General features: G+C 31.1%; 1 pseudogene; it reads left to right on the forward strand.

The window, feature by feature from the left end:
- The first annotated feature begins 276 nt into the window (after positions 1 to 276).
- On the forward strand, positions 277 to 22706 carry LOC120191288 (annotated as a pseudogene).
- Positions 22707 to 25956: the final 3250 nt, after the last annotated feature.

Raw genomic sequence — 25956 nt, forward strand, 5'->3', positions numbered from 1 at the left:
ATGGGGAAGTTTGCTCCCTCCTTCCCAATCACAATTCCTCAAACCCTAATTCTAAAACACATTCCTAGAACGCCCCATTTCCCTCATCAATAAGAAAACACGTTCCTAAAACCTAATTCCTGCTTTCAGCCGCTTCCTTTGTTTGTCTTCTTTATTGATTTCTTGAACGACCCACTTCATTCTTTTGTTTTGTTTCTGTTAGTCTTTTCTTCAATCTTGCACTCTTTTGTTTATTTGATACAAATGGTTGGAAACTATTTCTGTTTGTGAGTGGATGATTTCACCCAAATCTTGAAAAAAAAACTATTAAAGAGAAATCTATGTCTTTAGAAGTGACTAAAAAGGAGACTCAAAAGCCAACGCAACCGACGGCTAATCGTAACGGCAATGGCGTGGCGGCCTTGCAGAGCTTGGCGACGGCGCACCGGTTACGGCTGAACCCTAACACGGAACACAAGCCGGAGAGCTACGAGGGTTTGCAGATGGAGTTCAGTCCGCTTCTTTTCAGCTCGGTCGAACATTACTTGCCTCCTCCGATGCTCTCACACTCTCGCGACTCCAAGCTCCATTACATGAGCGACATTATCCTTCGTTACTCCCCTGAAGGCGAACGTACTCGCGTGAGCTTATTTTCTCCTTTTATTACGTTTATTTGTTCTTTCTTTTATCAATTATCACTATATGTTTGAATTTCAGGTGAAAATTGGATGAATGTTTATAAATTATAATACAGTAAAATGCTAGACAAGGACTATATATATTGTTCTAGAATTTAGATATCCAGAAACTGAAAATGATTCGTGTGTGACAAATTAGGTGGTGCTGGCTTTAACTCCATTTTCGGATTTTTTGTTAACAGTCTCAAATGCAGCGAGAATACAGGCAAAATATTATATCACACTATCAGGTATTGTTTGAATTCTTAATTTATTTCTGGAACATAGTGTATAATATCTTCATAAGACTTGTATATATGTATATGTGTATACCCCTCAAGTTATCTCTACATTTTGCAGCCTCTGCATAAGGAATTGTATACCATGAATGCTTCAAACTTCCTTGCTCCATCATTTCTCAAAGCAATTAATGAGAATAGAGAGGAAAGTTTTAGAAGGATCATGACTGAACCATCCCAAGGAGTTTTTACATTTGAAATGCTTCAGCCCCATTTCTGTGAATTGTTGTTATCTGAGGTTATATCCTTGATGCATTATCTCTTGCTTCATTTTGCTTTTAAGTTTATTCTTTTTTAGTTTTTATATTATCTTATCAGGTTCTGGTTGCTTAGGTAGAGAACTTCGAAAAATGGGTTCATGAGACAAAATTCAGAATCATGAGACAAATTTGGTGCTGTTTTAGATGACTTTGGTCTGGAGACCATGCTTGACAAGTTGATGGAGGACTTCATCCGGCCTATATCCAAAGGTATTTAATTGCCATCCGTCACGAGATTGTAAATCCATGCTACCTAGACGTTTTTTCAAATTTATTATTTTGTAAAATGGTCTGCAGTTTTCTTCTCTGATGTTGGTGGATCTACGCTGGACTCTCATCATGGTTTTGTTGTTGAATATGGAGTTGATAGGGACATCGAGCTTGGTAGGGTCTAACTTCTTTTTATGCTCTTTTTTCAATGAAATCCGTTCTATTTGGTATTTGAATGATAATGGTTTATATTTTATCATGTTATCTGGAACTATATATAACCGTAGGAATAAATTAAAGCATTGGCTACAATAGATACACTAATGATTCTTTTGGATTCTACAATTTAAGTGTTCATAAGGCATTGCACGAGATAATTTTCTGAATGTTGACTTTCTCATGCATTGCTCATTATATTTTTCCTTTATTAAATGATGACATTGGTCATTTTTTTACATTTCATGTATCTTATCTATCTTTTCGTAAATTTTTGCACTCTCAACATGATCATCTATCTTTTTTTTTTAAAATATTTTAACTTTGGTACACATTAAAATTTTAATCATAGATGCTTGTTCCGTTAACCTTCTTGTTTATACTACCACTGTATATTTCTTTTGTGTTATGTTATTTTGCGTTGTTTTTTTTATCCTATTGCTGGAGGTGTAACTGTATTATAACTTATTTACTGCTAGAGATTTTTCAATTTAAAATCTTGTTAAAGTTGTAGCTTCACAAACTTCTGTAGTTTTATGCTTGTAGGTTTTCATGTTGATGATTCAGAAGCTACCTTAAATGTTTGCTTGGGTAAACAATTTACTGGTGGGGATTTATTCTTTCGAGGTGTTCGTTGTGCTAATCATGTGAATACGGAAACCGAGGAAGATGTATGCTAATCCATTTTTATTTTTTCCTTTTCCTTTTATTTTAAGGCACATGAATTGAAGCTTTCTGTTGGCTTAATTATTAAGCTATGATAGCTGCATGTTCTACGAAACATTACGATGAAGTTTAGTTTCTGTTTGATAAAAAGATCTTTGTAGTGTCTAGCCAACAAAAACCATCGCATCTTGGATACAACACCACCTCCCCTCCTCTCCCCTTCTTAAGTTATGTATTAAATTTTCAGTGAAGAATCATTGGAATATCAAGATAGCCTATTATGCTTCTTTGAATTCAGTATGGCTACTTTTCTATCATAAATGAGAACATGAAATTAGTGATAGGTTAAAAAATGATTGTAGATTATCCCTTCATTTTGTAATTTTCTAGACAGCACTGATCGGCTTAGTATTTAAATTGGTTAGCAGATATTGTTTTGTTAAAGAAAAGACTTATCGTCTACATTTTCTGTTAATTTGTTACTCATTATAACAAAATGCTCATTAATTGTGTTCTCTTTCCTTGTGCATTACAGGAAGTTTTGGATTACACTCATGTTCCAGGACATGCAGTTCTTCATCGAGGGCGCCATAGGCATGGTGCAAGAGCCACAACAACTGGTCATCGGGTCAACTTACTTTTGTGGTGCAGGAGGTGTATTTCTCTTGCTCATTATGTAAATAACCTTCTGAATGGATAATTAGTTATGCCAGGCTTTCTTAAAGTTGATGTGTAGCAAATTGGAAAGAGTTTGTCCCTTGAGTAAAGCTTAGTCAATGATTTGCATTTAAATATCTTAATTTAGTATTTTATACTGAAATATTAAGAACAGTATTAAGAACACTTCTTAGAGAAGCTAAAGGATTTTAGAATACCGATGCATTTGTTTGACAAGATTTTGAATTTAGACTTCTTTTTGGAGTTGAAATACTATAAAATATCAGTGGAGGACTGAAATTTTAATTTAATTGTCGCATGCATCCTTCTAGAACAGTGCGACTGCTACTTGAAACATATATGTTGTTTTTGTTATTTTATGTAATTGGTACAAAACTAAGTTGATGGAAAGAAAATTCTAATGTTGACGCTGTCTAGGACTTATTTTCCATATTTCCTGATATCAATAAAAAGATTTGTTCGGAAATAGTTTGGGCTACATTGTCCTCATGTTGTTCAAAACTAGTCGAGGAAGTCTTAATGAGATATATCATCTATTGTGTAACGGTGTTAATTGCTTGGTATCTTTGTTGTTACTTGATATTTTGAACTTTCTGTCGGATCATTACTAGAGCTGAGTTTTACATGTTCAATGTTGAAGACATAGAATGCACTAATGTTTGTTGTTTACAACTGTTGGGGGTTCATGCCAGTGCCAGTGTGGTTTCCTTGAAGTGTATTACAATGTATGGGCTTCAGAAATGGAGTATACTCTTTTTCTATGGCTAACTGTTTAAAATTCTTCCAGTTCGGTCTTCCGGGAGTTGAGAAAATATCAGAAAGATTTGTCAAGCTGGTGTGGAGAGTGCCAACGTGAGAAAAAAGAAAGGCAGAGAGTCTCAATTGCCGCCACCAAACAGGTAATAATAAGGTCCTCATGAATTGCTTCTTTATGGAAATAATATTATATTAATTCTTTATTGAAAGATCTAAATAGGTCCTTGAACTTTTAGATCTTTCAATTTTATCATCGAATTCATCCAAATATATAATCCATTTCAACCATAGTTTAACCTATTTTTTTTAAACGAGCAATAAAATTTGCCTAATGATTATATTAGCAAGAGCTGTGATTAGTATATATGAATAATCTAGGATAAAATTGAAATATTAAAAAAGTTTGGGGACCAATTTAGGATGAAGATCTTTGGGATGAAAATGAAATGTTTAGAAGTTTGAGGATTAATTTAGAATGATAGTTATAGTTTAAGGATGAAATTGAAATGTTTAAAAGTTTAGAGACTAATTTAAAATGATAGTCATAAATTGGGATATATAATGCAATTAACTCTTATTCTAAACAAAATAAAAAAAATATTCTTTTATGATTTTGCATATCTATTTTGTTTAATTAGTTTGAAATAATTTAAGATGCAGAAATATTTTACAGAGGATTAAGATGCGAAAATAAAAAATATTCTTTTATGATTTTACATATATATTTTGTTTAATCAGTTCTAGGGGATTACGGTGCGGAAATATTGTACAATGATGATGATAGAAGAGGATAGTAATACAAAGGAAACAGAAGGATAAGATTACAAAAGGAAACTAAGAAAACTAAGTTGATAGTATAAAAGGTGATGCCTTGTTTGTTTGTTAGCTGCATTCAATTTCTTTTGAATTCCGCCAAGCTAATCTTCCCACGTGGTGATATTTTATTTGTCATCTTGTGTTGGCTTCCATGTATGTACTTTTATTGGGATTGTCTCAGGAAATGAGGGTTAATATACGGTTAATATACGGCAGTACCGGATACATTAAAATGTATTTAATAAATTCAGTTTAGCGGTACCTATTATGTTGACAACTAAAAATGTTTTAGGTAGAAAATATGAAAAACTATTAAAAAATTTGGTAACCGGTAAACTTTGGTTATCGGTAAGTATCTATCATTTTTATAAAAGTGTCCATACTTTTAACATATCAAGTAAATTTTACCGGTTTTGTCATAATGAATCTGGTTTTGTCATATTTTTACCTGTTATATTGTAAAGTATCTATCTTTTTTATAAAAGTGTCCATACTTATTTCATTGTGAAAATATATTTATTATTATCTTTGGTTAATATTGTTAAATTTAAATTCTAAATAATATTTTATAAAATATCAAAACAATCAAATAATTTTGTGTGTAAATGAAATTATTAAATTAATATTATAGGTGAAAAATATGAAACACTATTAAAAAAAATTGAAATATAAATTACATAACTTTATAAAAATATATATCATTTTTATAAAAGTGTCCATACTTATTTCACCGTAGAAAACATATTTATTATTATTTTTGGTTAATATTGTTAAATTTAAATTCTAAATAATATTTTATAAAATATCAAATAATCAAATAATTTTTTTGTGTAAATGAAATTCTAAATAATATTGTAGGTGGAAAACATGAAACACTATTAAAAAAAATTGAAACATAAATTACATAACTTTAAAAAAAGTATATATCATTTTTATAAAAGTGTCCATACGTATAAAAGTAGGTCTAAGTCATGAAGAAATATTAAAACGATATAACAGGTAAAAATATGACAAAACTGATATCAAAATGATAAAACCGGTAAAATGATACCGGATATATTGAAAGTGACGATACTTTCGTAAGTACGTGTAATAAATTATCGACACTTTCAAAGAAATAGGTAATTATCCTTTCGAAAGTATCGACACCTGACATAAAAGTATCGACATTTTTGTATTTGTATCGATTAAATATAAATAACATATCCGATCAAAATATAAGCTAAATCTCCTCTGAAAATAGATAGAACGGACGAGTTTTTGAAAGCGAAGCGTAATTATTACTGTATTTCAGAAGGCGTTTCTAAAGCGAAGTTTGTTTGTTTGTTGCTGCAGTCGAATTGAAAAGTATGTTGTCGAAATCCTAATTTTTTATTATTACAGTAATCGCGATAGGGTTTTTATGTGTTGTTTGGGGTTTTGGAGTAAAGAAGCATTTGGGAACGATTGCAGGTAGAAAGTGATATTCAAGGAAAAATATAAATGTCGATACTTTTATTAAATATTATAGATAGAAAATGATATTATAGGTTGTATAAATGTGTCGACACATTTTGGTGTGACCATTCAAATTCTTTTGAAGAAAACCGTTTTACTACAAGAGTAGTTATCTATATTTGTATATTGAATAAAGTGTATGTAACAAAATAATTTGATTTGCGTAAACTGATATATGAAGGAAAAATGGAGTCAATGGGTTGGAAAATTGTTGGTGGAGCAGATGACTTTGAAATTGAGGCCGAGACTCGAAAGCAACCCAAGGGTGGATATATGTACTTCTAGTAAGTATCAATGTCTTTTTGTTATTATTGTTGAAATGATAATTGGATTAAAGTATCGATAAACTTTAAATTGATTACAAATTTTAAACGTTGACAATATGGCCGAATGCAAAAAGATGAAGGAAGATGGCACACAGAGCGGTTCGGTATGTAAAATGAAATTGATATTGAGTAGTATTTAGTGTTAATGTATTGATTAAGAAACGTTTATGTTTTATATTAGGTGACATAAGATGTGAGGTCCAAATGGAATTCAATGAGTGATGCTGAAAATGAACCTTACATCACACAGTCAAGGAATGATAGTAAAGAATACAAAGAACCGAGGAAAGCACATGAAAATAAGGTATTCATTAAACTTGTAAATACGTTGATACAAATTATATAAGAACTATAACATTATATATTGTTAAAAAATGTAGGAAGTGTCGACAAGATGCAGCATTAAAAGGGTGAATTTATTAATTAAACACCTTAAGGAGAAGGATCAGTTGAATGTGCTGGGAGAAATAGGTTTTGGATCGTTGGTAGGAGTAAGGGATCGACCTATTCGGAGGGAATTGTGTCGATCCTTGATGGCGCAATTTGATGTCAGGCAATGTATTGCTAAATATGGTGATTTTTCATTTCCTCTCGGGATCTCATGTGCTGCAGTCGTATTGGGGATAGAAAATAAAGGCAAAAGTGTTGTAGAAGTCTGTCAGAGTAAGGACTGGAAAGCACTTGCCTCCAAATATGGTTTGAAGCATAAGGTGACATATGCTGAAATTGAAGAGGAAATAAAAAGTGGATCTTACGTTAGGGATGAGCTGAAGGTCAGAGTTCTATTATACCTTGTCGGTATCTTTCTTTGTCCAACGGGTAATACGTCAACGAACAAAGAACATATGAAGCTCATTTGTGATGAAGGCTTGAAGGGTGAATTCAATTGGGCTGAATATATCCATTCGAGATTGATTGAATCAATAATCACCTTTAAAAAAGGCAGCCAGAGATACCTCAAATGGTGCATAGCAATCTTAGAGGTAAATGAGTTGAAGAACTTTTTTGTGTTTTTATATAAAAATATAAATTTTATTATAAATGCAGGTTGCACTGTTCGATTTTTGGTCGGGCAGTGAGGCAGTGCCGGCTTATGAAAGAATCGGAGTGGCACGCATCCGTGCATGGGGGAAGGAAGAGGTGGTTAGAGTGATGGTGAAGTTGAAGTTGAATAGAGCGAAGAAGCAAGAAAGGGTAATAAATGTAATTAAATAATATTAAGAATATAATCAATGTCTCAATATTGTAATTTAATTTTGAAGGTTATTGGCAAGGATGTAGAGGAGGCAGAGGAGAAGAAAAGAGGGATGGTTGTATTGGGGGATGACGGTGAGGGAAAACGTAGTAACTTCGACATTTTGATGTCTGAATTGGCTGATATCAAAAAAATCCAATTTGAAATCATGCAAAGACAATCAAGAGTCGAAGAGAAACTTGAGAGAGTCGAAGATACACTTGAGAGGCATAAGGGGGTAGTGGAAGGAAAAATAGATGGAGTGGTGAAAGAAGTAGAGGTGTTGAGGGGTGAAGTGGTGAAAGAAGTTGGGGTGTTAAGGGGTGATATTAAGATGTGACGGGTGAAAAATTTGAGGGAGTGGTGAAGGAGGTTGTGAAATTGAGGAGTGAACTTACGGGGGTGAAGGGGGTGGTTGATAAATACTTGGATGAAGGAGATCAATTGAAGGGTGAAATAAAAGAGATGAAGAGCTATGTAGAAAAAAATACGATGAACTGAAAAAATATGAAAAAGAAAAGAGGGAGGAGGAGGAAGAAGAAGAGATGGAAGAAGTGAGGAGGAAGGAAGTCAATGTCATTTATATACCGGAGAGTGTTATAGCAACAGATTTGGATTCGGAATGTCCTGCACCCCAGAAGAAGAAGCAGAAGGTAAGTTGAATAAAAGAAAACTTAATTTGATTTTTATTATGTTGTTGTGACAAAAATTTGTATGCAAAATTGTAGGTTGAAAAAACGGATATTCCAAGCGGAATTGATGACATCGAAGCTGCAATTTGTGATTATTTATGGAATAGCGAGTTAGAATCGAAGTAAGTGAAATATATTGTTTTGTGAGTGATATTTAAATATTTCATGATAACATATTAATCCTAATGATTCATACAGATATTCTGTAATCTCAATGGGAAATCAATTCGGTACTGTATACGACGTTGCAACGTTGAAGCCTACGGAATGGGTTGGCGGTGTGGTAAGTAGAAAATAGAAAATGTTAAAACTTATTGAATATGTTCTGATTGTGTAATTAATTTTGTTAGGTTATCGATTTGCTCGCCTGGACAATATGCTACGATTCTCAAAAGTTACTCCGGAGGATTGGCTACCTTCCATACCTCTTAGCGGTGAGTTAAATTAATAAATGTTGAAAAGTAGTGTTATAGACGGTAAATTAATAATGTTTGTTGCGTAATTACAGCAACAGCGTTAGATGCCAACAACAAAGAAAGTGTTGAGAGTATTTCTACCTTCTGGGGTCTCATATTGGATAACTATGTGAAATTCACCGACGGTGAGAAGGTAAGACACTATACCAATTGCAAATGATGTTTTCGGATATAAAATGTTGAATTTTGTCAAATTGGGTGTGAAATTTGTTGCAGATCATGATCACAATAAACTATCATAATTCACATTGGTATCTGTTGGTGTTGGATATGGTAGATCGTGTTGCAACAATATATGATAGTATGTTTACAACTGAAGCAGCTAAACAGAGAGTGAAGGATGCTAAGAGATTGGTATGTATGTATGTATGTATGAAAGGACATTATGTAAATTATAATGTATAATTTTTTTGGTGCATAACTTCTTCTATTTTAATGCAGATTAAAATATTAGATTCTTATAATAAGAAACGCATTTGGGTTGAATCCTGTGGATTTCTATGAAAGTATCTATTGAAAAATTTCAAATTTGTGAAGCATAAGAAGAATAAGCAATTAAATGGGTATAAGATGTTATCACAAATAGAAAGCTTAATTTATGCAGTATTCATCATAATTGACATGTATGGTTTTCAAATTTTGTAAAAGACATGATTGCGGCATGTATGTGATGATGTGGATGGAATCGATCGGTTCTACAGGGGCAACTGGTGATTTTGTAAGTGGATAGAAAAATTCGTTTGTGATAAAATTGTTAAAAGTCGTAGATTGAATGTTGTAGTTGACAATACTTAACGTTCTGACAATTTGAATATAGGTTGTTGGAGACTGGGATCGATCGCGAATATTAAACGATCTCGTAAGCCATAATCAAAATGAACCAAGACAGGAGATAACAAAAGCTGCCATATTACATAAGAATAACAAAAGGATGCAATGATGTAAATATAGGGTTAATTTTGTATAAGATTTATAATTTTGTATACGATTTATATTTTTGTATGTGAATATAATTATGAATGAAATGAGAAAAGTTAGCAGTATGTTGTTGTACATGTTTCTTATACACATTAAGGGTCATGTTGATACTTTGAAGTAAAAGATAAATTTACAATATGGCCAACAGGGTGTAACCATAAATTGTCGATCCCAAAAACATCGAAAACCAAAAGTATAATGTAATATGTAATTTTTCAATTTAACCGGTAGAAGTATACCAGTTTTATGAGAGAATATGTCTAAATAATGTGTCGACACGTTTTAGTTTGTGTCGATATTTTTGGTCCAAAATGAATGGAAAACAGGGTGCAACTATAAAGTGTCGATCCATATATAAAAAGTGTCGATCCCAAAAACATCGAACCCAAAAGTATAATGTAATATGTAATTTTTTAATCTAACCGGTGCAAGTATACTGGTTTTATGAGAGAATATGTCTAAATAATGTGTCGACACTATTTTAGTTTGTGTCGATATTTTTGTTCCAGAATGAATGGAAAACAGGGTGCAACCATAAAGTGTCGATCCATATATAAAAAGTGTCGATCTCAAAAACATCGAACCCAAAAGTATAATGTAATATGTAATTTTTCAATCTAACCGGTACAAGTATACCGGTTTTATGAGAGAATATGTCTAAATAATGTGTCGACACTTTTTAGTTTGTGTCGATAGTTTTGGTCCAGAATGAATGGAAAACATGATGCAACCATAAAGTGTCGATCCATATATAAAAAGTGTCAATCCCAAAAACATCGAACCCAAAAGTATAATGTAATATGTAATTTTTCAATCTAACCGGTACAAGTATACCGGTTTTATGAGAGAATATGTCTAAATAATGTGTCGACACTTTTTAGTTGGTGTCGATATTTTTGGTCCAGAATGAATGGAAAACAGGGTGCACCCATAAAGTGTCGATCCATATATAAAAAGTGTCGATCCCAAAAACATCGAACCCAAAAGTATAATGTAATATGTAATTTTTCAATCTAACCGGTACAAGTATACCGGTTTTATGAGAGAATATGTCTAAATAATGTGTCGACACTTTTTAGTTGGTGTCGATATTTTTGGTCCAGAATGAATGAAAAACAGGGTGCACCCATAAAGTGTCGATCCATATATAAAAAGTGTCGATCCCAAAAACATCGAACCCAAAAGTATAATGTAATATATAATTTTTCAATCTAACCGGTACAAGTATACCAGTTTTATGAGAGAATATGTCTAAATAATGTGTCGACACTTTTTAGTTTGTGTCGATACTAATTTAAATATCAAGTGTTTTTCTACCGTTCACTATATATAGTACTCTTAATCGAGAAACTCTAAACATAAAGGCAACCAGACAGAAGATAACTCTTCCTCTTTCTTCTACCGTTATCATAAGTGACGATCAGATATTCAGGTAAATTTATCGATATTTTATGGGTTTGATTGATTTCTATATTGGAGTTTTTTTCCTGAATGTGTTTGTGTTCCATTGTAATAGCATCCAACCAAAATGGCTCCAAAACGTCAGCGTCAGAAGCGAGGTCTTTCTCAAAGCTCTTATCAACCCAGTTCTTCTCAACCACAACCTCCTTCTTTAACAAACGATTCTTCTGAGGAAATCAGGTCCTTCGAAACTCTGAACTTTAGATCCGATATGGAGAAACAAAGATGGCAGACGAGTTTTAAAGTAAGGAAGATTCGTCCCGAACGTGTCATTGACCTGGGTTTCTTGTTTGATGATAAATATGCATTTAGTTTTAAATCCACATTTACATCTTGGGGTTGGCTTGAATTCCTTGGTGTAGAACCAAGATATTATCCCAACCTAGTTAGAGTCTTCTACAACAATGCTTCCTTACAGCACGAGCCTAATAAGACTAATATAATAGGAATTAATACACATGTCATGGGGAAGGATATATATATATCTCCAGAAACTATTGCGGAGGGTTTAGGTGTAGCGAATACAGGGGATTCAGATGAAAATGGTGTAGATTGATCTACAATTAAATGGGTTGCTAGAAATAGCCCAATTCACCTCGATGTAGAGTCGAGAGTGTTTCACAAAATGCTCACATGGTATATTCGGCCTAGTGGGGGAAAACATTCAACGCTTCGAGATAGCGATTATTGGTGGATAGCAAAGTATAAATCCAAAACGGCTCCAAACATTGCAAAACTCATATTTAATACAATTGTATATATGGTCACAAAGGGAGCAACAATTTCAACTACACTACCATATGGATGCGTCATCACCCATCTGTTGAAGAAGAAGGAAGTTGATTTTTCGCATGACGCCCCTGTTCGATTAACCCGCAAGATTGACATGGTATTTATTAAAAAAACGGGATATGATTTTGTTGAAAAACTCGGTTGGAAGCGTGTCAAAGAGGTCGGATTAGATCAAGAGAGGGAGGAAATGGACCCCGTTGGCCATGAAGAAGAGCAACCAAGTGGAGACGCAATGATGGAAGAAGCTCCAGTTGCAGAGGATGTCACAATTAAGACCGTGATGGAATACATGGTCAATTTTCGGGAGGATATTGATTCCATTGTGAGTGGAATGCGATCCGATATTTCATCATTGCAACGTGAAGTCTCCATGTTGCGTAACGAATTACGTCATCGACATCAAACGAGTTAGGTAATTCATTATCTATGTTTCTTAACATTTACACGTTCTGAACTTTATTTTATTTTCTTTTAACAGATGTGGACAACCAAGCGGTCGTAGAAGATGAAGCTGACGATGAAGATGACGATGATGATGACGATGAAGCTGACGATGAAGATGATGACGATGATGATGATGAAGATGATGATCCAAACAAGTATATCGTGTCTGCAACGCCGCCTTCAAGAAAACTTTTAATTTTTGATCTCAATGGTGTCATTGCCTACATCCCAAGACTGCCTGCAGGTTTTAATTCTATTCTTTTGTATCCATTATTTTAACATATAAGCGTAGAACTTTAATCTCATTTTCTTCATGTTGTAGATGTTGTCCTCAGAAGAGGATTATTTGAATTTATGCAATTTTGTGTCGACAATTTTGTTGTTGCCCTTTGGTCTTCAAAGATGAGGTTAGAACATGTTTGAAGCAATTGAATTACTGTAGTCAAAATCGTTAATATACATTTGAATGTTAACATTCAAACTTGATTACAATCTCAGGCATAACGTCGATCGTGTACTTGAGAAACTACATGTATTTTCTGAGCATTTTCTATTCGTGTGGGTAAGATGAATGTCATTACAGTTTGCTGACTTTTCGTTGTCTATGATTCCTACATATTTATGTTCGACTGTTTGTGAACAGGATCAAAAAAAATGCAAAACATACGATTCTGTTACCTACTGTAAAGATCTCAATGATGTTTGGAATGCGTGTCCAGATTTTAACGAGCTAAATACACTTTTGGTCGATGATTCAGCGGAAAAAATGATTTATAATCCGGTAAGTTGCATTTATGCAATATGTTTTTCCAGTTGAACAGGTGTTCAGACATTGATTATTTTAACAACTTATGTGTTTATATAGAAATACAATTACATATGTCCACATACCTTTGACGCTGCTTCCCATTCGAACGACAATGCTCTAGGTATGACACAAATTTATTCATGCTTATGCGAATTTAGTTTATTGTTAGTAAAATTGCACCTCATTAGGTTGATAATTGAAATTATTTATGTATGTCCTTAGAAAAAGGCGGAAACATACGAGAGTATTTGGAAAATTTGTTGAAGGCCTCTAATGTTCCGGACTTCGTTAGAAATAACACTTTTTCATCGGATTAATTTTGTTTGTCGGTACATTATTTGAACATTCTTGTGTATTTATATTTTGGTGTGATTATATTGTGTGTATATTTTCATTAATTATTCCATATTTGCTTCTATGTGTACATATACATTTGAGGATTGTTGAAATATCAATACTAATGTATTTTACATCTGCTTGCAAATGTATCGAAACACATGACTATAGCATTGTTTTCGATGATATCCACAACAAAGTGTCGATTTAAAAAAGTGTCGACTGAAAAATGTAATAGACAATTTTGTAATATAACCGGTATAAATATACCGGTTTACTTATAAAATAGGTAAATATAAGCGCTACCTATTACATAACTTACATATTATTAAATTAAAAACAATAAACATATATATTACATATTTATTATTATCTTTGGTTAATGTTGTTAAATTTAAATTCTAAATATTATTTTATAAAATATCAAAACAATCAAATAATTTTTTGTGTAAATGAAATTATTAAATTAATATTGTAGGTGGAAAACATGAAACACTATTAAAAAAATTGAAACATAAATTACATAACTTTTAAAAAAGTATCGATCATTTTTATAAAAAGTATGGACACTTTCAATATAATAGGTAAAAATATGATGTAATAGGTAGCGCTTATATAATGTAATAGGTATCGTTTATATAATGTAATAGGTAGTGGTTATATTGTAAAGTATCTATCATTTTTATAAAAGTGTCTATACTTTTTTCACTATGGAAAACATTAATTTAAGGTTATCTTTTGAGTGAGTTTTAAGATATTAATTTAGTAATTATAGGCGTCTAATGATTTATTTTTTACGTTACGATATATATTATTATTAAATTAAAAATTCTTAATATTATTTTATAAAATATCAAAACAATCAAATAATTTTTTGTGCAAATGAAATTATTAAATTAATATTGTAGGTGGAAAACATGAAACATACTTAAAAAAAATTGAAACATAAATTACATATCTTTAAAAAAAGTATTGATCCTTTTTATAAAAAGTTTAGACACTTTCAACATATTATAATAAAATAGGTAAATTTGCAATGCTATCGGTATAAATATACCGGTTTTATGCGCGAATAGGTCTACAACCTATATCGACACTTTTTAATATTGTGTCGGTACTTTATGTCCAGATTGGAAGAAAAATGTGTCGATACATTGTCAAAAAGTGTCGATATTTACACATCGGAACCCATAATTATAATGTAATAGATAATTTTGTAATATAACCGGTATAAATATACCGATTTTATGCGCGAATAGGTCTACAGCCTATATCGACACTTTTTAATATTGTGTCGGTACTTTATGTCCAGATTGGAAGAAAAATGTGTCGATACGATTTAAAAAAGTGTCGACATTTACACATCGAAACCCAGATTTATAATGTAATAGATAATTTTGTAATATAACCGGTATAAATATACCGGTTTTATGAGCGAATAGGTCTACAACCTATATCAACACTTTCTAATATTGTGTCGGTACTTTATGTCCAGATTGGAAGAAAAATGTGTCGATACCATTTAAAAAAGTGTCGGTAATTTTAAGTAACGCGGTTTTTCTTCCTTCATTCAAAATATTTATATGTACATACAATAGGAGTCATGTTGATACTTACGATATATTATATGGAGATCGTTGTCATTCCATTCCGTCTTCGAAAAAATCAGTTGATGTAGGCTGTGTGCTTGTACTCAAACTGAGCTTGACTTGAGGACATGTTAGTTGTTATGTCCCTCACCGTTGCAGTACCCACATCGCCTAATTTTCTTCTCGACCTTGTTCTTCGGCACTTTTTTCGCTTGCTTGCATTGTTTTCGTTGAGGGTCACGAACATTGTTTACTACAATGCTCTGGTTGACTGAATGATTCAAACCAAACGAGTTTTCTAATTCTTCTATTAGTTTTTTCATCTCATCTCTTGCGGTTTTGAAAGACTCGTCTGTCTTTGATGCAATGTAGCATAACCTACTTGACGTTGAACGTAGAGCAGCGAACCTTGCCATTGCATCACTTCTGGAGACACATTCAAATCAACATAGCTGGGTGCAGAAGCCTTCGCCATCATTAGTCCACCTACTTTGAATCAAAGTCCCGGGCAAATATGTGTAGTCCAATTGCTTCAAAATGTGAAGTTGATGGCGACACGGAAGTCAACGGTCTCGAATTTTTTGCAGGAGCAAATTAGAGTTTCGTACGAGAATCAAAACTAATTTCAAATTTCCTATTTTTTCTGCGTACTTTGACAAAATATAATGTTGACATTCATCTGATAAGGACTTAATCTCTGCCTCAATCCGGTACAATGTCCCATATAAGTTCATCTTGGAACACACGAAAGATTCGCGGGTAAAATCGCAGCGGCATGGCTTTCAAGGTCGACAGTTTTGTGATCTGGAAGGGCTTCGTATGGGAACTTAAGTAATCCGCTTTAACTCGTTCATATGCATTCTACTAATTCCATCTTCAATTGCACGAATAACATCTAAATATGTCTTCTGTGTTTCAGTGCAATAGCTAGTGAACATTCATAGACTCGCACCTTTGTGTTGAGCGAATATTGGCAAAGAAATGACCGGTTAGATATGTTTGTGCCCATAAGTGTCGTATTTCCCTTCTCAATCACCCATGGATGCTTTTGGACGTTGAATTCTGAAACAACCGAACGCCATTGAATATCAAATTCCTTGGTTGTCCACCAGGAAGCCATGCATTTTGAGAATGCTGCTGTAAACTTTGGGTCACCAATGTTAGCTTGTGCATTGCGAGAAAGATGCCAAGAACATAATCTGTGCTTAGCATAAGGGATAACAGATTTGATAGCCTCTGCATTGCCCTATCCCCATCGGTTACAACGGAAATAGGTGATTTATTCATCATGGCTTCTAAAAAATTCTGTAGCACCCACTCGAAAGATTGAGACGTCTCGTCAGCGATTATGGCAGTGGTAAACACAATTGTGTTATGGTGATGATTGACACCAACAATAGGCATAATTGGTCGACCATACAAATTATCTTTGTACGTTGTGTCGAACGCAATTACATCACCGAAGCATGTGTAATCCGATCTCGATGTAGAATCCGACCAAATAAGATTATCAATGCCCGATTCGTCTACCGAGTATGTCATAAAAAACCCGGGATCATCATGTTTCTTATAATCAAAGTAGGCAATAAGCGCATTCACATCCCCCACGACGATTTCCTTTGCTTTACCTCTTTGAAGTGCATTGTAGAGGTCTTTATGTGTAAATCCAACATTATGATAGCCCCCTGCCTGCTGCATTAAATAGTTCATTACTTGTGACGTGCCAACACCGACCTCTTTCAATGTTGTTGCCTCATCGATATCAGCCTTACTTACATCTCTATTAGAACGCATAAATGGTGTCATAGCAGGTGTGGCACAATGCATGATTATGTTTCTGATCAGACTTACTTATAACCCACTGATCGTTGTTTTTGTTGCTGTAACTACGACTCTAGCCTTACATCCTTGTTCTTGTGACTGGGTAGAGCACGTTGACGATCAACAATATTGACTTTTGATACTCGAAACCCTTCTTTGGAACAACAAAATTCTTGTGTCTTCACATTCCCTTCCACGTCAAGCCGTGTTGTGTCCTACGTGCACTAAACCCATTTCCGTGCGAATCCCTTGTAAAAGTGCCAAGCTTGATCACGTGAACAGAAGAGCTGACCAACCAATCTGTCAGATTCATCAACTTATGTACTTCATGGCATTCCTCGGTTGGCTTAACATTGTCTACATCAGTATTATCCATGGCAAAATTTTGTTGTGCAGTTCAGTGCTCAGGAGTGATGGAGATGTAAGCAAAGGTCATTTTGAACATGTTTCAGTCGTGCTGCTTTCAATAGGATGTGGCATTGGTAGTGGTAGTTAAAGGGTGGGTACAACATTAAATTCGCAGTACATATTTAGGTATGTACATAACTACAAGTATATTATCATTAAATTTAGGTATGTACAATAACTACATATTTAGGTATGTTTGTTAACTACATATTTAGATATACATCTTTTGAGTGAGTTTTTAAGATATTAATTAGTAATTATAGGCGTCTAATGATTTATTTTTTACGTTACGGTATATATTATAAATTAAAAACAATAAACATATATATTACATATTATATTATCTTTGGTTAATGTTGTTAAATTTAAATCTAAATATTATTTATAAAATATCAAAACAATCAAATAATTTTTGTGTAAATGAAATTATTAAATTAATATTGTAGGTGGAAACATGAAACACTGTTAAAAAAATTGAAACATAAATACGTAACTTTTTAAAAAAATCGATCCTTTTTATAAAAGTATGGACACTTTCAATAATAGGTAAACATGATGTAATAGGTAACGCTTATATAATGTAATAGGTATCGTTTATATAATGTAATAGGTAGTGGTTATATTGTAAGTATCTATCCTTTTATAAAAGTGTCCATACTTTTTTCACTGTGGAAAACATTAATTTAAGTTATCTTTTGAGTGAGTTTTAAGATATTAATTTAGTAATTATAGGCGTCTAATGATTTATTTTTTACGTACGATATATTTATTATTAAATTAAAATTCTAAATATTATTTTATAAAATATCAAACAATCAATAATTTTTTGTGCAAATGACAATTATTAAATCAAATAATTCAATTGAAAATTAAACAACAATCAATTAAACATTGTTGTGGGTACATTATTGAACATTGTTATGGGTAAATTATTGGAAAAATAATGTTCGGACTTTGTTAGAAATAACTCTTTCATTGGATTAATTCGTTTTGTGGGTACATTATTTGAACATTTTCATTCAGTTGAGATGGGTTATGTATAACAAAACAATCTATCTCTTCCATGTGAGTACTTTATTCCAACCATGTGACAAGTGTGACAACTCCATCAACTCACAACTCAGCTTTGAACTCAATCAATATTGTCTTTTAGCTTGATGGTTCATAAAGCATGTTACTTGAACAATATGAATCAATTATGCAATTTTCAAGTTCAATTTAACACTGCATTTCAAATTCATTTCATATGTAATTGGAGTTTGAATTAAATTTCAATTTTTGAGTTTGAATTTCAATATATATTTCGGCTCCACTATAAATATTAGCCCAAGCCAATATGCATGTTATCATTGATATTCCTAATTTCCATTTTTTTTCCAACGTTTAAACGCGAGGGAAATCCCGACCATTGTATTTTTTGGTCAACTTTAAAGCGTCAGAAACGTTTCGGGCGTATGATCTGGGTGGTATACAAGAAATGTAACAAATAGCAACTAAAATTATAAGTCCGAAAACTTCCGATACTCATCAAAATCCAAAGCTCATATGGTGCCAAGCAAAAGGAAATCAAAATCCAAATCTCATATAATGCCTAGCAAAAGGAAATCAAAATCTACAACTTGAGTTTGAACATTGATATGATATGTTCAGTTGTTATCATGTTGAGATTTTCTCGTTTTTGATTGCTTGGATAGTTGTTCTCTTGCTTCTCCAAGTGTCCTTAGCTTGTAATTTATAGCTTGGAATGTGTTTGATGTTGTATATTATTATTAAATTAAAAACAATAAACATATATATTACATATTTATTATTCTTTGGTTAATGTTGTTAAATTTAAATCTAAATATTATTTTATAAAATATCAAAACAATCAAATAATTTTTTGTGCAAATGAAATTATTAAATTAATATTGTAGGTGGAAAACATGAAACACTGTTAAAAAATTGAAACATAAATTACATAACTTTAAAGAAGTATCGATCCTTTTTATAAAAAGTATGGACACTTTCAATAAATAGGTAAAAATATGATGTATAGGTAGCGCTTATATAATGTAATAGGTATCGTTTATATAATGTAATAGGTAGTGGTTTATTGTAAAGTATCTATCCTTTTTATAAAAGTGTCCATACTTTTTCACTGTGGAAAACATTAATTTAAGGTTATCCTTTGAGTGAGTTTTAAGATATTAATTTAGTAATAGGCGTCTAATGATTTATTTTTTACGTTACGATATATTATTATTAAATTAAAAATTCTAAATAATATTTTATAAAATATCAAAACAATCAAATAATTTTTTGTGCAAATGAAATTATTAAATTAATATTGTAGGTGGAAAACATGAAACACTATTAAAAAAAATTGAAACATAAATTACATAACTTTAAAAGAAGTATCGATCCTTTTTATAAAAGGTATGGACACTTTCAATATAATAGGTAAAAATATGATGTAATAGGTAGCGCTTATATAATGTAATAGGTATCGTTTATATAATGTAATAGGTAGTGGTATATTGTAAAGTGTCTATCCTTTTTATAAAAGTGTCCATACTTTTTTCACTGTGGAAAACATTAATTTAAGGTTATCTTTTGAGTGAGTTTTAAGATATTAATTTAGTAATTATAGGCGTCTAATGATTTATTTTTTACGTTACGATATATATTAAATTAAAAATTCTAAATAATATTTTATAAAATATCAAAATAATCAAATAATTTTTTGTGCAAATGAAATTATTAAATTAATATTGTAGGTGGAAAACATGAAACACTATTAAAAAAAATTGAAACATAAATTACATAACTTTAAAAGAAGTATCGATCCTTTTTATAAAAAGTATGGACACTTTCAATATAATAGGTAAAAATATGATGTAATAGGTAGCGCTTATATAATGTAATAGGTATCGTTTATATAATGTAATAGATAGTGGTTATATTGTAAGTATCTATCCTTTTTATAAAGTGTTCATACTTTTTTCACTGTGGAAAACATTAATTTAAGGTTATCTTTTGAGTGAGTTTTAAGATATTAATTTAGTAATTATAGGCGTCTAATGATTTATTTTTACGTTACGATATATATTATTATTAAATTAAAAATTCTAAATAATATTTTAAAATATCAAAACAATCAAATAATTTTTTGTGCAAATGAAATTATTAAATTAATATTGTAGGGGGAAAACATGAAACACTATTAAAAAAATTGAAACATAAATTACATAACTTTAAAAGAAGTATCGATCCTTTTTATAAAAAGTATGGACACTTTCAATATAATAGGTAAAAATATAATGTAATAGGTAGCGCTTATATAATGTAATAGGTAGCGTTTATATAATGTAATAGGTAGTGCTTATATTGTAAAGTATTTATCCTTTTTATAAAAGTGTCCATACATTTTTCACTGTGGAAAACATTAATTTAAGGTTATCTTTTGAGTGAGTTTTAAGATATTAATTTAGTAATTATAGGCGTCTAATGATTTATTTTTTACGTTACGATATATATTATTATTAAATTAAAAATTCTAAATATTATTTTATAAAATATCAAAACAATCAAATAATTTTTTGTGCAAATGAAATTATTAAATTAATATTGTAGGTGGAAAACATGAAACACTATTAAAAAAAATTGAAACATAAATTACATAACTTTAAAAGAAGTATCGATCCTTTTTATAAAAAGTATGGACACTTTCAATATAATATAATGTAATAGGTAAATTTGTAATGCTATCGGTATAAATATACCGGTTTACTTATAAAATAGGTAAATATAAGCGCTACCTATTACATTATATAAGCGCTACCTAGTATGTTATTGTACTTTATAATATTTCCGGTAAATAATATAACATAACCGGTCTAAATTTTAACCGGTCACTTATTTAACCGGTCACGCCGTATATTAACCGGTTTTTAGGCGCCGCACCGCAGAACTACCCACTTTTATTACTGTTGCTGTCTTTCTTTTGTTTTAGATTTTGATAGTTCTTATGATTTTTTTTGTCGTATTAATCTTTCTGGCATATTTCCTATATTCAAAATTTTGTATTCATCAAAAGACGGTGGCCGGATCTCGGTATTTTTTTAGCCCGGGATAAAATAAAAGAAATAAATCTTTAATTTTAAAAAGTTATAAAAAATATATAGTATAAAATTGATATTAATTTTTTATTAAAATAAACAAATAGTAATTAATTATCATCTCAAAAATGTCAAAAAAATATATTAAAGTACACAAAAATTTATAGAAAACATTGTCTTCGAGCATTTTTTGATACAAAATCATAGCGTCAACATCAATATTTTTCAATATATTTTTTTCATTACATAACATAGGTAGCTTATTTAATCTTTCTTGTGACATTGTTAACATCAAGTAATTTTTCAATAATTTCAACTTAAAAAAGCTTCTCTTAATTTATTATGAGAAAAAAATAATCTCTAACTTATGATAAAAAAAATAATCTTTAACTTAGAAAAACACTTTCGTTTCAGAAAATGAATCCGCATGGTCAGTCTTGACTATTTTTTGGGTTGAGTCGAAATAAAAAATAAGCCCCTAATTAAAAAATAAAATAAAATATGTAATATAAAATTTATATTAGAATTTTTTATTAAATTAAACAAACAATAATTTAATACAATGTCAAAAATATATTTAAGTATACAAATACTTATAAAAATATTGCCTTCTAGCATTTCCTAATGTAGAATCATTGATTTTAGTGTAAAAATATTATCTCGTGGAAAAACATTTCTTAAATTAAACATCATGTTTAAGCATTTCTTAATTCAATAGTTTATTTTGGAGTAAAAAAATCACTCTATAGATGAAAACCGTTAGTCAACAAATTATCAACGCTCTAAAATACATATTTTCTTTCTAAAATGAAATAGTTAGGTATCAAAATATTAAAAAACAAATCAAGTGACTATTTAGTCAAATCTTAAAGTTTTTTATCTTAAAAAAATGTTGAATTAAAATTATTAAAAAAGGATTAAAATGATATTAAAGTTTGGTTAATTGGATTTTGCCCAATGATGAAAACCCATTGAATGGAGCAGTTTTTCTAATTTTCGTTTTAGAGCGTCTGTCTGGTTCAATTTCTTCTCTTTCTATTTTCCGTTACTCTACTTTTTCTATTTCTTATATGCAGGGTCGACTGAATATTATGGGCCCTGGGCGGGCGTCCCTCCTGCCCCGGCCCAGAGCTGGCCCTGTGATGAAGGTGTTGATAATGCTCTACTTCAAGTTGGTGTCCTTCTGATCCCATCAATTATAGAATAGGGATAGCTATCGATTTTCATATTTGCTTACTTCTGATGGAAAGCATTGGACCATCATTCTTTCTCCATCTATTAAGAGTATATGTCCTCTTCCATTTAGATTAAGTATTTGTTCTGGCATAACCTTTAAATCAACCTCTGCTTGTATGTGATAATGTTTAGGGTCTTCAATGTTTTTATCGATTGATTGTTGTAATCTTTCTGAATCTTCTATTCTAGCCTCAAGCAGTCCTGGTATGTTCAATGCTATGGTTACATGCCATATTTGATATGGTTGATAGATTTTTTTTCTATAAAAAATACCAATAAGACTATTTATTTCAACATAAAAGTAATAATCATTAATTTCATTATCACTTACTAAATCTCTTAGTTGAGGTTTAATAAAAGTTGGAAAGTCTTTTATCAAATGTAAAGAAATTTTATGCACTGTAATTTTTCGAACATATCCTCATTTAATACTGTTATATCAAATGGTTCATGACCAAGCTTAAATTTTATAATAGGATATATTTCATCTACAAAATTCATAATTAAATAGGCTTGATTAAATATTTATAAAAAACATTGTTAAATTGAGCTTGAGTGTTATAAATTACTTTATTAATTTTTAAAAATATATCTATAGGTAAGCTTTACTATGTATGCCTAATCTATATATTTTTACCGAGATATGATTTGTTTTTATTTTTTCAAAAGAATACTGACATATCTTAAGAAGATTGTTTATCTCCTCTTCTGTTAAAAAACTTATTTCGAAGAGTGTTCAATCTCTGTTTATTATAGAATTTAGTAATAATTCTTCAGGTTCAGTTGTTTTTTCAACTAAAGTTTCTGTGAGAATAAAAAGAGATTTTTTAAAGTTTTCTCTTTGATTAGTGATATGGGTTTTCCATATTTCATTAATAAAATTATATAATTTTGATTCTAAACTAGGATTATAGAAATCTTTTATTTCATCTCTTTTGGTTTATGACTGTTGTGGTTTCAACAACGCTTTAACCTTTTTTTTATAATTTCAGCATAGTTTTCTTGATATGTCAAATTTGGATCTTATGGTCACTGCAGTTGGTTTACTGAAGGTGTCATCGAAAATTGTTGTAAAACTCCTTTTGGGCAAGAAATATAATATCCTTGGTTAGAATAATACATTATCGAAGGTTGCACTGACACAAATCCTTGGTTAGGATTTTGTGGTCTCGGAATCCATTTGTTGGGTTTTTTTGGAACAGTTGTTCATTCTCCTACTATTTTTAGAGGATTTTTATCTCTATCCATTTGGCTTTCTAAGAAAATCAACAATAACATTATTAGTGCCTTTAATATATAAAACTTTAAAATTAAAAGTAAATAATTCATTATACTATTTAATTCTTCTAGGTATTGTCTCCAATTTTCTATTAGTGAGAAATTGTTTAATTTCTTGATTGTTTTTATTAAAAATTTATTGGGTGCTAAGTAAATAAGAAATTTTTGTATACCATTTCTATGGCTAACAAATCTTTTTCAAAAATTACGTAATTAATTTCGTTAGATTTGAACTTACGTGATTCATATCCACATATTAATTCTTGATCATCCATTGTTTTGGCTTTTAAAACACTAATGCATATGTTTCTAATATTAATTTATCACCTTGTTTAGGTAGATAAACTTTTGGAATATTTGTTATTTCAGATTTTAATTTTCTAACTAATTCTAAGTCTTGTTTAGTCCAGAAAAAGGTTACATAATCTTTTAATTTATCCGTCTCGCCTTGAAATGGTGGAATAGTGATTTTGATATTGTCAAAGTTTTTATCCACATGTGGACAATACTTTTGAGGTCTCACTCCTTGATTCCCTTATTGTGGGGCGTGATTTGCTTATGGTTTTTCTTCGTCAAATTCTTTTTGGTATGTATTATCTCCTTGATCTTGCCTCCTTTGAACTCGTTCATCTTCGATGTGATCTATCCTTTCATGGATTGGCTCTAATTCTTCCTTCAACATTATGACCATTTCATGAATCATTGCTTGCATTTGTTGGTTTGGCACACCCTTATCATTTTGGACGTCACATTATTCTGAAACATTAAAATTGTCTATAGAATGATAAGACATAGTTAGTAAACAAAGAAAAAAACCTCACCAACACAAAAACTCACCAAAAACTTCAAAGAAAGTCACACCAACTCGTGTTTCGCTCAGGATGGCTTTTACCCTATTGCACTCTTGCCTTTTACCACTCTTGCTCATTTTTCAAGTCCAAATTGAACTCCCTCAAGGCTCACTAGATCTCTTGTGAAATTCGGCTAAAACAAACTTGGTTAGGTAGTATATTGAAGTGAGTAGAAGAGAAAATGAGCTACAAAGAAACCAGAAAAATGTGAGGATAGGAAATGAAGAACAAATAATTTGAAATTATTGAATTTTTTTTAATAAAGATGAAAAGATTGTTCTCCCTCTTTAAATTTTTTCACTAATCTGGGAGAGAGAAAACTAACTTCTTAATGAATCACCATAGCTCTGATACTAATTGATACATTCCTAATTATAAGTTCCAAGTCATATATGTTGTTTCCCAATCGTGACTCTAGTAAAAGCTTGAACACACTTATTTTAGAAACCCGAAAATGAACTTGTAAGATAATACGGAAGATAGAAATATAAAGGCAATGAAAGATTGTGTAGTAGTTGTGATTTAGTTAAGTATGTATGGTGATAAAATTATAGTGTGGTGATAAAATTATAGTGTGCAAATAATGGAAGTATGGTGAAGAAAGTTATGGCGTGGAAGACGAAAAGTGAAATAAGCAGTATATATTGTGACTCGCTAGCTATATGGAGCTAGGAACCAACAATATACAAAGATGGAAATGAAGTGATAGAGGGTGGAACGTGACCCACTAGCTATAGAAGAGCTAGGAACCAACACTATAAACAAATGGATAGATAAAGACCACAATACCAACTTGAAGTCGATAGAGTTCTTCAAGAGAACTAGAATGAAAAAAAACTCTCAAAGATGATTGATATATGCAAATTGTGTGTCTACAAACAATCATAAGGTGCCTATTTATAGTGTTTCTAGGCAAAATATGAAAGGTCACAAAAAAGATGAAGCATTCTCATCAAATTATAAATAAAGTGCACTTGAATGCTTTGTCTTTCTTATCTTCAAGGCTAGCCGAATATTCTAGATTATTTGGGGATCGATCTAGATAATTTGAAGCTGAATTTGGCCTTAATTT

This window comes from Hibiscus syriacus, unplaced genomic scaffold, assembly GCF_006381635.1.
Source record: "Hibiscus syriacus cultivar Baekdansim isolate YM2019G1 unplaced genomic scaffold, ASM638163v2 tig00116965_pilon, whole genome shotgun sequence".
In the NCBI taxonomy this organism is placed as follows: Eukaryota; Viridiplantae; Streptophyta; class Magnoliopsida; order Malvales; family Malvaceae; genus Hibiscus; species Hibiscus syriacus.